The 15,291-nt window shown below is 48.5% G+C and overlaps 1 long non-coding RNA gene across 1 annotated transcript; it reads right to left on the bottom strand.

Annotated features, from left to right (window-relative positions):
* Positions 1-865: 865 nt before the first annotated feature.
* On the bottom strand, positions 866-6,800 carry LOC141373132 (uncharacterized). Its single transcript, XR_012378833.1, has 3 exons — positions 6,631-6,800; positions 1,449-1,516; positions 866-1,354 (listed from the first exon to the last, which is right to left on the bottom strand). It is a non-coding gene; the product is annotated as an uncharacterized lncRNA (long non-coding RNA).
* Positions 6,801-15,291: the final 8,491 nt, after the last annotated feature.

Consider the following 15,291-nt stretch of genomic DNA (forward strand, 5'->3'; position numbering starts at 1 on the left):
AAGCATTGCTTCCATGCAGCCTTGATTACTTCCTTTGGAGGTCCCCGCTTAGCTGAGGTCCCCTATATTTGTGGAAAGCCTCTGATTTACCACGCTGCGCTTGCCATTGGGAATACACAAACAGAGAAATCCTACATCCTCCCCTGAACGGGGCGACAGACACAGAAACAGCTCCAATACAGCGGTGTTGGTGGGCGGGGCTTTATTTCATCTGTTGCTCCCCAAAACCTTAATGGCAGATCATAGCCTGGATGGTGAACAGGGAAGGGAAACCCTTTTGTGAGAAGGTAACTGGAAGAAGGGTGGGGAAAGGTCAAAGTAAGGGAAGACGGGGCAGGTCTAGGGAAGAGAACTGAAGCGGAAGAGTGGAGCCCCCTGGTGGGGAGACGTGGCAGGGGCTGTCAAGGGGCGGCCAAAGCCCATCGGCGGATTCTGACATAAATACCCGGGAAATCAGTAGAAAGCTGATTTTTCAGGGTTACCCTTTTTCTTAGAAAATGTTGTTTCAACTCCCACCCCCCTCTCCTGGTCCTAGTATGTCAGGGCATGGTTTGCAAAGCCCTTTCCCACATATCTAATTTTATTTCACGTCTGCTAACATTCGTTTTTTTATCACTGAGCACACTAGTTACCTCTTGACCACACAGCCCCTGAAGCTTTTTTGTTTTGTTGTTGAGAACCACAATTTCATTGTTACTTGTACAAAAATTTCTCCTATTCCCTGTTAGGCCACTATAAAAATTAGACACAAAACTGCTGAATATTGTTTTCTAGTGTTTTTCTTCAGTAAATCTGGATTTTAAAAAACTACCCACGAGATATTTTGTTTTTATACAATGCACTTTTTTTTTTATTCTTAACAGTCCCTAAACACACACACATGCAAGTAAAGCTTTATGTTCTAAATCTGTAATATGGGAAAACAAACCAATTTTCAAATTAACTGAGGAAACACAGGAGTATAAACAGGTGGTGTCAATATCATTTAACGATTCCACCCAAATCCATAGATTCACCGTCACTTCAGCACCAAAGAAGTAATCCTCTATCATTTTAATCAAAATAGATACTGCTAAACGTACTACCCTGACCTTGTGAAGACTGGGTTGTTACACAGCAGGTTCTTCCAGGTGTTCTGGGCCAGGTCAAAGGTAGAGTAGATTAGATTTCCGGGGTCAAAAGAGCCCAGCAGCACTCCGCAGGCAAAGGGATGGCCAGGGCGCAGAGAACCGGGAAAAACTGGTACCAGGAAGTGCCTGGGAAGATGACAGTGGCTCCACAGTGCCCCCTCCTGGTCATTGCAGGAATGCAGAAAGCCCACGGAAAGGACAAGAGCGTGCTGATTTCTGAGACTCTGAAAAATAGAGAAGTAAATGCGGCTGGACTATTTTTTCTGCACCTTATGAGCATAATACCTCCGGGAATTGGGTGCGTCCATAAATACCTACCACATGGAAGTCATCAGATCAAATGGGAGGCTCATAGCAGATGCTGATTCCACAGAGCGGGGTCTGGGCTAGAGTCAGGGAGCACACTCTAATTATTGCTGGAGCGGCTGGGCATGTGTTTGCTCACTGGGTCAAGAGCTGATTGAATCAGTAACTGCAGGTAGAAACTGCCCCTCTCTTCACCTTTGCCAGGAAATGACACTTCTAGGCACCAGAATGTCTAGGGCTAGCCTTGAGAACTGGGCTGTGACAAGCCTATTGTTTTCTGACACTTCCCTCATCTTCCACTCCTTTCCAAAGAAGAATCTCTCGGGATTTTCCAAAGTCCCCTCCTTCGCCTGCCCCCATTGCCAAGTCAGAATTTTGCAGGGCACTGCTCACAGAGGGTGTGGCAGCTCACAGAAGACCTTCCTAGCCAAGAGAGGGATGGCGGCTTGGTCTGAGGACGGAGCCGGCAGGATGCAGCTTGTGGGCATGGCAGACAGTTCGAGTCTGAGAAGGAGCTCACTACCCTTGTGGGCCTAGGTCAACAAATCCTATTTTATTTTGCTGCTGATTAGAGCTTTGCAACTGTAGGGGGCACTGCCTGCTGTTTAGATGGCAAGACCACTGGAAGTCTACCGAGGAGACCCCGCTTAGCACGAAATATCTGCCTGGTACTTTCAAGATGAAACAAAGTGACGCATAAGGAGACCTTTGTAAACCTCAAAGAGCTTCACACATGTAAGAAGAGTGGGAAATAGAGACAAACATATCCTTACTGGGCCAGAAAGTGTTACATTTCCACAAGGCGTCCGTTGGGATGAGACTCCAGAAAGGTCCCTCGGAAGTGGTGGGGATGGGAAGGGGTCGTGTTGGATACTCAACAGGGAGAAATGCAACAGAAATGAGACCAGAAACAGAGTCTGGCCACCAGTTGTCATTGCTATTAAGCCCCTCTGGGTCAAGAGCTGTTCCAACCCAACTGCTACATCTGTTAAGTCAAGGTACTGACAAGTGTTTCAGGCTGCCAGTTTCCTGTCTGGAAGGATCCTTGATGCCAGAAATAACACACCACCAACACCACCAAAAACCTCGTAAGTCAGTGCTCTTTTGGCTAGCAGATAGACAAATAAATGCCAGGATATCCTGAGAATTTACTGTGTATGAGCCTCTGTTCTAAGTACCTTATATTATCAGATGATATAATCTTCCCAGCAAGATTCTTAGCCCCATTTTACAGGTGAGGAAACTGAGCTGCAGAGAGGTTAAGTCCCCTCCAGAGGGAACAAGGCTATAAGTACGGGCAGCCTTGCTGTGGAGACTGCCTTCATAACCACCGTGTTAAACTTCTTTCCACCAAGAAAGAGGGAGAGGTCTGGGAGAACAAGGGCCACTCGCACGTAATATTTTTTGTTCTTTGCACTCTGTGTAGATGTTTTTGGACCCTTTTGTATGAATGCTTTATTTCTTGGTATATGTTTTTGGAATGATGCACCAAGGTCACCGTCTGGTAAGGAAAAGCCAGGAGAGCCTTCCATGTCCCGGGCCGGGAAGTGCTGCTCAGTGGCTTGTTCGGGGCGGTCTGTTTGCTGACAACATGCAATGCAAACAAGGGCTCTGGTGGGGACGTCAGGGGAGCAGCTGCTCAGTGTCTAGGAAAGCTCGAGTGTGGTTTGCAAAGTAAACGGACTCTAATTTGGACAAATACTGCGGTGGCCTGGGACCGGAGCAAGATAAAGCAGCGAGGGTGTGTTGACATGGATGTTTCCATGGGCTGAAGTAAGGACATAGAGGGAGCGGCCCAGGAATGCCAGGGGTCCTCTCTCCCCAGTACTGAGTTCACTGCTGTCAAGGACTCAACCACGAGGACTGAAGAGGAAATCGATCTGAAGCCCCTGGTGCCTCCAGTATGCGTGGAGGGCGTTGCTCGAGCGAAGGCGGAGGCTACCTGGGAGGAGGCGGCCTTTGATTGAATCGAGGTGTTCTTCCACTGTTTCTACCAGCTTAACAGCCTGGCAGGTCAGCGTGGGCTCAAATCTCACAAAAGCAAGCTGGTGGGAGGAAAGAACACAAATAAAAATTGTCGAGAGAGAGAGAGAGAAAGAGAGAGAAGTCTCCATGTGCACTCTCTAGTCCAGAGTGTCTCACACTATGCTGCGTGCATGTCGCCTGGGATAAAGGCCAGCACATCTAGGTTTGAGCCTTGAGGTTGCCAGCTCCTAGCTGTATGTCTCGGGCAAGCCACCTTGCCTTGCTGACATCAGTCTCTCCATTTGTACAATCATCACCTGCCTCACAGGGTCGATGTGGAGACGGACGAAGTCGCGTTAAGTGGAAGGCAGAGCACGGTGCCTGGCGCATGGCAATCGTCCACGGAAAGGCAACGAATTTTGTTTTCTGCATTGCTTTCAACAAGTATTCACTCAACAAACATGCAGCTCTGTGGTAGAACCTCGTGGTGCTCCGCGAGCGCCCAGGTGTGTGTTGGCTGCTAACACAGCTGCTCCATTCTCCGGAGAACTGCCCTCCCCTGAAGGGCACCACATCACCTGGAAATAACCGGAAAGTCGCACCCACGGACTGACTCATACAGCTACAGGAGCCGGGGCCCCCTTATACACGGTAGGACAACTTTGGGCTGCTGTTCATGTTCCAGAACTCTCTGTGGGATCAGCCTGAGGCCAGATTTCAACTGAAGCCACATTTTTGCTTAGTATCTACCCTACTGAGTCTCCCTCCCTTCCCTACAGACTCCTTCTGAGAGCGCTTCCTCCATCAGTGGTTTGCTTGCCTCAGACCCTGCTTCTCTGGGCCCTGCCGTAGGCGTCCATGATTGCCAGGCTCAGGTGATACCCCTCAGTGAAGAAGGAGGGGTCCCTGCCCAAAGGAGCATGCATTCTGTGGGGGGAGGTGTGACCAGCAAAGAGACAATCAGAGTAAGAAATTCCACAGAGCTTAGCTCTGAGGCAGCAGGAGAGCTCGTAGACTGGGCCCCCACCACAGGAAAAGGGCTTGCAGGAGGAAGAGACCCCTAAGCCAGGACCCACCGGGCCAGTAGGCATTAGCCCGGCAAAGCAGTAGTGAAGGGTGTGCTGGGAGAAGAGAGGACCAGGGAGGGAGCTACGAAGATTCGAAGGATGGCCGAGTAACCAAGGAGGGCATCTGCCAGCTCTAGAGTCACCCATAATCCTTTCTTTCCAGGACCACAGAGGTGAGCCCTGAGCAGAGTCGTTGTGGCAACACAGCCGGCCCTCCCAGAGGCTGTCCGGCGGGAGTATTCTGTCAGGATGACCTGGGTGCGGTGACCTTCACCCAGTGATTCCTGCCCAGTGAATTCCTTCCCGGGCTCTGACCGCCGTGAACCTCTGCCCTCCTTCCCACCTGCCGCAGAAAGAATCAGGTGTTGTCCGCATAGCACAAACACTGTGTGATTCCACTTACCGGAGGTCCCTGGAGCAGTCATATTCAGAGAGACGGAGAGCAGGACGGGGGGGGTGCCAGGGGCTGGGGACAGGGGCTGGGGAGTTGGCTTACTGGGGACAGAGTTTCAGTTGGGGATGATGATCAAGTTCTGGAGATGGATGGTGGTGATGGTTGTACCACAGTGGGAATGTATTTAATGCCCCCGAACTGTACACTTAAAAGTGACTAAAATGGTCAATTTCATCTTACATATATTTCACCACAATAACCATAATAAAAAGAATAAGGCTTTTGTCTAAATCTACACTCTGGATATTGAGTGATGTTGTTTCTTATGGTATAAGACTAAGAAGTTACTTGAGACAATTTTTTTTTGTTTGAGACAAATTTTTAAAAACCTCATTCAGAGGACGCCTGGGTGGCTCAGTCGTTAAGCGTCTGCCTTCGGCTCAGGTCATGATCCCAGGGTCCTGGGATCGAGCCCCGCATCGGGTTCTCTGCTCGGTGGGAAGCCTGCTTCTCCCTCTCCTGCTCCCCCTGCTTGTGTTCCCTCTCTCGCTGTGTCTCTGTCAAATAAATAAATAAAATCTTAAGGAAAAAAAAAACCCACGTTATTTGGTACCAGAAAGTGGATGACGAGATAATCAGATCTCCCCAACCATATGTCTGCCGTGGTGCTGAAGTATCTCCTGGAAGAAGCAGCCTTGTGAGTTCTGAGAACCCGGGCTGCTTCTGTCATGATTCATCTCCCTGACGAAGCCCTTTCTGGTGAGCTAAATCTCCTCATCAGCCTTTCTAGAATCACACTGAAGGTGATGAGACAAATACTCACAGGGATTCCTACTCTGAGGTCACAGAACTTCTATGTCATTTTGGGACCTTCATTTGCTACAGCCAGAATAGAAACAAGGACACTCTTCCTGTGAGCACGGGCATTCCTTACTGACCTCAGCCCCTGCCCACCCCCGGTCCACCACAGGGATTGACACACAGGAGGAGGTGCTCAGGGGGTGTCTCATTAGGACAGGAGGAGGGAGCGGGAGACAGAAAAGGGAGGAAAGCCTCCCAGACCGCCCAGCGCTTAACTCCTCCTTGTTCAGATACAGGGAAATTTGGTCCAAGCCAGAGAGGTTAAGTCCAAAGCCACATGCTTTAGTTAGGTAAGCGATGACCCTGACTAGGGTCAGAACCGGGCCCCCTGGTCCCTAATCCAAGACTGCTCCCATTATGTTATCCTAAAATTTGACACTTGAGACTCTATTTGATGACTTTGGTTAAGTCTAATGAACTCCCACCTGGAATAACTGAACTTTTGTGTTTCTCTTATTTGTTTCTTTGATACCTAGTGTTTGCCCAAGTAAAGTAAACTTTTTAAAGAAACGGAGCAGGGTCAGAGGCCTTGCTTTTTACACAGTGATAAGTATAGGAGAGTGACTGTGTCTCCTCAGGGTTCATTTGACTAACAAATTGAGGTTTCATAGATCACATTATATTCCCAAACTGCCTCCCTTGTTTGGGTCAAAGGAAAAAAAGGAGGAAAAATTATTAAGCAATTATTGCCAAATGCTGGCCTGCAACATCATCTGCTCTAACCCTCATGGAAATCCAGAGGTGGCATTACCTCCATGGTGACAGGAGAAGCAGCTGTGGCTCAGGGACCCTGGGGAGCTAGACCAGACTCACCTGTGGTTGCATGTGGGTGAGTGTACGGCTGATATGTAGGCAGCACAATGCCTGGCATTCAGTGAATGTTTGTTGAATGAATAAACAAACTTACATCCATCTGTCTGCACCATCCATACCCTGCTCCTCTGCCGTATCTATTGCCATGATTTGGAAGGTGTCATGTAGACCATAGAGATAGATCATCCCCATTCCCAAGCAGAGGGTAACACTGTAGTCAGACAGCAGATAAAAACACCTGAAAGAGGAAAAGAATAAGCAAAGCAGGTTTTATTCGTCATTCAAACAGATGGAAGTGAGGGGGGTGGGAGGTGTTGCACAAGGAGCAGGTTAACTGGGTGAAAGTTCAAATTTTGAGGGGCGCCTGGGTGGCTCAGTTGGTTAAGCGTCTGCCTTCAGCTCAGGTCATGATCCCAGGGTCCTGGGATCGAGCCCCACATCGGGCTCCCTGCTTGACCAGAGGTCTGCTTCTCCCTTTGCCTGCTGCTCCGCCTGCTTGTGCTCTCTTTCTCTTTCTGTGTCAAATAAATAAATAAAATCTTAAAAAAAAGAGAAAGTTCCAATTTGGAAACAATTAAAAGATACAAGAGAATCTGTGCATGTCACCAAGCAGTCACTGGGGAAGGACCAAGAAGGTTTTAAGTCAGCAGAACCAACAGAGCCGGGGGTGTAACTGATAAAACGGGGGTCCTCTGAAGTATCTCCCATGGTTCTTAACCTTTCCCCACTCACAGGACAGAGTTTAAAACAGAAAGAAGTTTCATAAAGACTTTGAGGTCTCTCCAGCCAGAGAGGCTCTCGGGGGCAGGAATGCTTCATGTTCCCAGCGCGCTGGGACCAGCGGACCGCTTCTACCTGGGTCTGTGGGAATACCGTCCCAAGGAGCTGAGAAGCCAAAGACCTCCCTGGACTACCTGGGCCCAACTAGGTGTGCCTTTCATTGCTGCCCTTCCCCCGGATTCAGCTATTTATATCCCTGACCTCAGAAAATCTCGGCAGAGTTACTTCAACTAAAGGAGGCCAAGTGCTGTTCCAGCAAAACCTAGTCAGGTGACACGGGAGTTTGACAATGATCAACTACCCTAGTGTAATAGTTCAAATTTGTTTCAGACGTGGGCAGGATGGGGGGTAGATGGTGAAATCAATGCTCAAAGTATGTCCTGATTGGATGGGCTGCGTGCTTTCTTTTTCACCCGAGCTGTTGTTGAAGCTGCTTATTGAAAGGTTATGCAAATATGATTAGTCAGCTCCGGGGCCATTAATAATCCACTGGACGGAGCTGGCTCCATTCCAATTGATTTTTGCATTTCGGGAAATGACAGATTTCTTGCAGCAGAGATGAAAGTCCCAGAGGGGTTGGCAATGAAGTGTGAGATCTTTGCCTCCACTGGGACTGATCCTATGAATTAGGGAGATTGAATGTTATATCACCACTATTTGCCTGTCCTTCTGAATAAATCTCGGGGTCCTGCCCCAGCTCTGGAGAGAGAAGGAGGAGTCACAAATGTTTGTGCGGCGAGACCGGCGCAGCAAGTCTGCATCCTGACAGTGAACCAGAAAAAAAAGTGGGCATGTTTAAAAAGCGAACTGTGAATTCAAAACTTCTTCCCCTCTGTGAAGATCGATTAGATCGAATATCCTGAGAAAAGAGTTGTAAGGTAAGCTGTAGGGGGCACGTGTGAGAAGTGGCCAGTGGGAAGAGCTCAACCTTTGGGGCCTCTGGGGATATAACTTGGAGCAAATTAATCTCTTTGAGGTTCTACTATAGTAATTGTGAATTGAGGATTTCATTATAACCAATTTCCCATTTCAGAAAAATATTTTTTCGCTGGACCTAGTCCATTTAAGAAAGAACTCAAATTCTGAACATGGAACCCATCAGAGCTAAGGTGTCCACAACGTCTAATTCTACAACTCCATAAGCAGGCCTAACATCAGAGATTTCAAAAGAGGGACACCTGGCTGGCTCAGTCAGTAGAGTGTGCAACTCTTGATCTCGCGGTTGTAAGTTTGAGACCCACATTGGGTGTAGAGATTACTTAAAAATAAAAAATAATTTTTTAAGTAATTTCAAAAGAATACACACACATCCAAGAACAAAGCCATGCTTCCTCACCAACATGTCAAGACCACCAGGGGCACAGCCTATGTGATCCATTAATTCAACAGAGTCACTGGTCATAGGTCCATAGAGGATGCACACTGAGGCTGTTCCTGTCTGCAGGTCACTCTCCCTAGGTCATTCCCAGCTTGGAGTCTACCTTGGGCACCAGTCACGGCCATTTGATTCAAATGGTCCCTGCTCCTGTCCTCTCTGTGGGGTGTCCTACCCACCATCAATCTCCTTTCATATTCTAATTTTCCTACTGGGTTTTGAGATATTCACTCCCTCCAGGTGTCCAAGATAGAATTAGAAATTCATAAGGAACCTACAGAACAAGAAGATGAAGATTTGGGAAAATGTTGAAATTGTTGAACTTCAGAAAGAAGACAGACCCAACTGCTTGACTCTTGTGCTTCTTTTTCTCTTTGCAAGGGGGGAGTGAACTCAAGGAGCAAGGATGGGGTACACGTGACGTGAAAGGAGCTGGAGCAAGGGGAGAGGGCGGGAGACAAAGTGCCTCTCTCTCCCCGGGGTGCCACACCCCACCCTATGTCAGGAGCCCACTAGTTATTTCAAGGTCCTGTCAGAAATCCTGACAGGTAACGGGGAGCAGGGATGCGTTGGGACCTGGAAGACGCAAATGCTGCTCAGTTTTCTGCACTCCATACGCTACAGTCTAGTATCATTGCCTTCATCTTTGCCAAACCCTAGGAAGGATGACAAGCAGATGGCTCGACCACAGGGGCAATCAGGAAACCCGGTCAAGCCGACTCAACGCAGGTCCTTTTCTGAAGGATTATCAGTTGGGGAAATCAGCAAGACATGCAGACAAAAATCAATCTTAAGATTGATAGAAAATGGCAACTTACACTTTTTTTAAAAGTAGGCTCCATGCCCAGCATGGAGCCCAATGCGGGGCTTGAACTCATGACCCTGGGATCAAGACCTGTGCCAAAATCAAGAGTGGGATGCTTAACTAAGCCACCCAGGTGTCCCTGGCACTTACACTCTTGAATCAATGTGAGACCGAGGCCCATAGAGATTCAGGGATTCGCACTGATTATAGCTGGGGAAGACAGAGCTTCTACTCGAACCTTGGCTCCTTACTCCCTTAGTCCAGGGCTCCTAGGAAAAAGAAGGCAGTTTGACCAGTGTTTTCTGTATTCTAGATGCCTCATGCATTTTCTCAGTCAGTCCCCACCACAGAGGAACCCTCACCCCATATTCCAGATGAGTAAACTGAGACTCAGAGAGCAGGGAGCATCTGCCCGGTATCCATGGTAGTAATTGGGGGGTGAGCAACAGACACCATGTATCATGCCCTCTTTGATTTTTGCTTTTTTGGGGGGGGGGGCAGAGGGAGAGGGAGACAGAGAGAATCTTGAGCAGACTCCGTGCTGAGCATGGAGCTCAATGCAGGGCTGGATCTCACAACCCCGAGATCATGACCTGAGCTGAAATCAAGAGTTGGACGCTTAACCAACTGAGCCACCCAGGCGCCCCTGTTTTTTAACTTAACCATTTTCAAAGTCTTTCAGAATTTCTTTGTGAGAAAGGTGGAGAAATGTGAAGAGTTTGACAATGTGAAAGGCAGATTCAGTTTTGGTTAAAAAAAAAAGACCAGGAGAGAGGTGCCTAGTCATGGGCTGATAAGCTCCTGCATCTTCAGCATGCTTCTCAGTGACATAGAGAAGACATAGAGACATGGTTATGAAATATTCTTATCTGACAGAAACAGCTGACAGGACAGAGAGAGCGATCCAGACACTAGATCGCCCCGGGAAGCAGGAAGACCGGTTGGGAGCAGAGGGTGAAGCCAAAGAAGGAAGGCCCTCAAGTCCTACGCTGAGGGCCAAACAATTTAATTTCAGAACCTTGGCGTGGGGGAGACCTGACTGTCACCTCAGTGGACCTCGTCCCTTTGGTGCTGATTTCCCTGCTGTGGGCTCTTGGAGGGCAGACACCCTGGCATGAGTGTAGGGACCTCATCTGTGCCCCACTGACCAGCCCAGGCCTGGCCCGGACTCCGCTTTCAACTTGTATTTGCCAAGAGAACAATCTCATGCATAATAACAAAACAAAAGCGATTTTACACCATGTTAATAGAAGCACAAAATGCCGAGATCTGACCATAGCAGAGCTTGTGTATGAATCCGGGCAGGAAGGGCCTGACCTGTGCTTGGAGGCTGGCAGCCAGGAAGGGCATCGGGAGGACCTCTAGGGACTCCGATTTTAGTCTGGTGAAGTGAAGTCCCATTAACTTGGGATAATAGAATAGAATGGACCTTGGGCTTTCAGTATACTTTTAAGCTACTTTTTTTACCTTGTCACAACTGTAAGAGAAACCCTTAGTTAGAAGTGGTTCTTCTCAGGCCTGCCATCGCCCATGTCACTGACGGTGCAGGTAGACAGGGTTGGAGAGCCGGGGCTCTAGCACTAGTTATTTCAAGCCTAGCCCAGCACACCTGTCATGGCCCAATGGCAAGGTCACTGGGGTGAGGCCACCCTGGGGCTGCTCACCTTTGGTGAACTTGGTTAAACGGCGGCACCACCCACCCAGCGTGCAGCTTATCAGGGGGCATGAAGCTCTGACCTCCCAGGTTGGAGCAGAAGAGTCAGGGAGCCAGAAACCTCGGCCTCCAGGGAGCTGCCTGCAGGGATTTCTCTCACAGCATGGGCGGGATGGAGCCGGACGTCAACTCTACTGTTCAGGATGGGGCGGGAAGCCAGGACATCCTTGGGGCGTGTCGGGGGACTTTCGAGATGGCTTAACACAGGGGTTGTTGGGGACAGACATGGGTGGTAGATCTGCCCTCTCTCTCCTGGCCCATGGACGGTATTGAGAATAGGCTGCACCCATCTAAATCTCCCTAGGATATTTTATCATGACCTGTATGTTCTATAAGTTGTCAGCCACAAGGGTCTGGAGGCCCATCAGGCCATAAGCAAGGCCTTGCCCTTGGCAACCAGCTTTCTTTCCATTGCAATGAACCCACCCCAGGGAAGGAACAGTGCTGTGGGAGGCAGGAAACAGCTCCTCAGAGAAGACTTTGCGTGTGACTGGAAGATAGGGCCATCTGTGTCTGCAGAGGGGAGTTCAAGTCCCCACATAGCAGCCGTGACAGGGAGGGCAGGGGAGAGTGTAACCTAGGGCTCCAGGACAGACCTCTAGGCAGGAAGGGCCCGGTGACCGTGAAGCTTGTCTGGGCCAACCCCGGGACAAGTCCCAACCCCACACGGCTCCCATGTCAGTGCCTGGCACCCGTCAGTGCTGGCCCCCCGCCCCCCGCGAGAAAGTGGTACCACCACTGGCAGAGAAAACCAAGACAAGCACAACCAAATATAAAATTCAGGTAAAATAAAATAAAAACACAACTTACTAAGCTAACTAAATGAAAAACGAGTCCTGACTCTCAGGAACTTAGTGGACTAGATGTGTGCTAATTTCCCCCTGCAAACCCCAGGAACTGAAGGACCCTAAAGAGGTCCTCGCTCAGCCCTTTGCCTTAGGACCAGCCTCTTCTGGGTATCCTCCCCACCCCCACCCCTACCCCCAGGTCTGCCAGTGGGGCCTGGCACTTCATGTCTTGTGGAATGGTGACATCTGCTGGCAGTCACTGCTACTAGGAGCAAGTTCTCAGAAATTGTGTGTGTGTGTGTGTGTGTGTGTGTGTGTGTGTGTGTGTGTGTGCATGCCCGCGCCCTGACATGCCACGCCCTCTGTGCAGGGGGAGGGGAGGAAGGATATTTTATTATGAACACAGACACATCCCCTCCGTAGTAGAGACAAGAAAGGCCCAGGGAGAGCTGATACACTTGGAAAATGTTATTGAAAAAGGATACGAATCTCCTCCCAGCAGAGCCCAGACCCAGCCTCATTGGTCCAGAATGATCTGCTCAGTGCATTGATAGTGAAGTCCATGATCTCTTTAGAGATATACCAATCCACATACTCCATGCTCTCACTGCTTCCTGCAAAAATAACTGTTTAAAGAAGATCAAATGCATTTTTGTCATTCCTCTTGTTCCCTGGTCCCTAGGCCAGCACTGGGCAGGAAGGGCTGCTGAGCTGGCAGAGGAGTCCAGCTTTAAAAGATAAAATTAATCTATTCATTCAACAAATACTTGTGGAGTGCCTCTACTCCTAGGCACCATGTGCTTCCAGTAAAGCTGAGAAAAAGACCGGTAATGTAAATGCGAAATGTAAATGATGCTCACATTGCAGTTGGGAGAAAGACACAGGGTAAATAAGTAGACAAAGATACTTCCTGATGTTAGAAAGGAGATTAAATATTCTGTGATAATTTTTATCACTGCAAGGGCTCTCTTAGATTGGTGGCATTTGGGTGCATCTCGGAATGACCCTGGCGAGCCAGGCAGGAAGAGGAAGACCATTCCCAGGAGAGCCAGCAGGTGCACAGACCTGAGGTGGGATGCTGAGGGAGAGCAAGCCTGTGGTTTGTCTGCAGCTCATGCTCTCTGTCTCTCACCCTCTCTTTCTCTCACTCTCTCATCCTGAAAGGTGATTTTTTAAAGCTTTATTTTTTTTAAAGATTTTATTTATTTGAGAGAGAGAGCATGAGTGGAGGGAAGGAGCAGAGGGAGAAGCAGGTTCCCCGCAGAGCAGGGAGCCCGAAGCGGGGCTCGACCCCAGGACTCTGGGATCATGACCTGAGCCGAAGGCAGACGCTTAACCGACTGAGCCACCCAGGTGCCCCAGTGATCTTCTTTTTTTTTAAATAAAAAAGAAATGGGCACTTCCCCACAATATAGAAGAGTAGGAGATGTGTTGGATTTATGTTGCTCAAGAGGAATTTTCCCTTCAGAAAAGAATGCTTTGCCCAAGATGAAAAATTCATCAGGACAGGAATGAATATAGTTTTCCAGTGGTAATGGCTTATGATAGGGAAAGAAAATCGATATTGTGTTTGGTTTTGAAATTATGGGCAGATTCTTATAAATAAGAGGACAACGATAGTCGGCCAGGACAAGATTGATGACTGTGTGAGCATGCTGCCCACCAGGTGGCGCTGTAGACTCACAAAAGTGGAGCATGGTCCCAAACCTGTGGAAATGGAGCCTGGAATGCAGTCTTTCCTTTCCCCAGGGGGAAGGAGAGCGGCTGACACATGTCCATCTCAAATATTAACACAGGCTTGCTTTTGCCCTTTCTTTTCAAAGCACATGAATTCTCGATTATCCCCCTTTCGTATCACTTTGTGTCCTGAGGTCCCCTCTGCACCAGCACCCGGGTCACTCAGCCAGGGTGTCCCCAACAGAGGGAGCGAGTGGGAAAATGGGAAGTTTAATGAAATCTGCCCTTCTAGTCCCTGATGAAAGCCTTGCAGGAGTGTGCTTGTTAGAAGGTGGGGGTTAAAGAGGTGTGAGGTTTGGGCACAGACTCGGTGACAGAGGAAGAGTTATCTGTAAGAATAATTTAGGTGATGGAGAAGAAGCGGGTGTGATTTGAGCCATTAACATGCCCAGCACATTGCCAGTGGTTTGCAATCGTTACCTCTTTTTAACTTTATGACTCCATAAGTTAGTTCCTGTTAGCAGCCCCAGTGTAGCTAAGGAATCTGAGGCTCAAAGAGATAAGTCACTCAAAGCCACTGACTGATTTGAACCCAGACACTCCGACACCCAGAGCCCAGGAAATCAGCTACCCCATGTGAAAACAAGGACAAACCAGGTTTTCTAAGACAGTACAACTGAACGCAGGCTAATAAATTAGCTAACGTACTCCTTGGGTAGCAAGGTAGTATCCAGAACAAGAGATGCAATTGCTCCCTTCAGACACACACACACACACACACACACACACACACACACACACACACGAGTGAACCATACACTCTGCTAAACCACCATCGCTTGAATGCATTTCTACCTCTCATTCCTAAAGCTGCCTTGAAACCTTTGGTCCACATGTGTCTCTCCCCTATTTACCGAGAGCTCAGTAATGACAGAAACGGTCTTGTTTATTTTTGTATCCCCAGGTATTGATTACGTGTATCCACCTAATTAATAAATTATTTGTATTAGGTTTATTAATTTAAAATTACATTTTTTGAATTGTAGTAAAATGCACATATTACAAACTTTGCCATCCCAAGCATTTGTAAGCTCACAGTCCAGTGAAGTCAAGTATATTTACGTTGTTGTGCGAGCATCACTACCATCCACCCACAGAACTCTTTGCATCTTGCAAAACTGAAACTCTGTCTCCATTAAACCACAAGTCTCTATTCCCCTGCCCCCAACACCCGGAAACCACCCTCCAACTTTCCATTTCTATGAATATGACTATGCTCAGTACCTCATATACGTGGAATCATACAATCTTTGCTTTTTTGTGACTGGCTCACTTAAATTAGTTAATGTCCTCAAGTTCATCGATGCTGCAGTTTCAGTAATCATCACCTTTCATATCACATATTTTTCAACAAAAAAGAGCAAACAAGGGCACCTGAGTGGCTCAGGGGGTTAAACCACCGACTCTTGATTTCAGCTCAGATCAGGATCTCAGGGTCCTGGGATCCAGCCCTGCATCGGGCTCCATGCTTGGCACAGAGTCTGCATGAGGATTTTCTCTCTCTTTCTCTTCCTCTGCCACCCCCTCATCCATGCTCCCTCCCCCCCTTCTCTCTC

The sequence above is a fragment of the Callorhinus ursinus genome, unplaced genomic scaffold (assembly GCF_003265705.2).
Source record: "Callorhinus ursinus isolate GAN/ISIS: 27379988/994484 unplaced genomic scaffold, GSC_fseal_2.0 scaffold7, whole genome shotgun sequence".
Taxonomy (NCBI): Eukaryota; Metazoa; Chordata; class Mammalia; order Carnivora; family Otariidae; genus Callorhinus; species Callorhinus ursinus.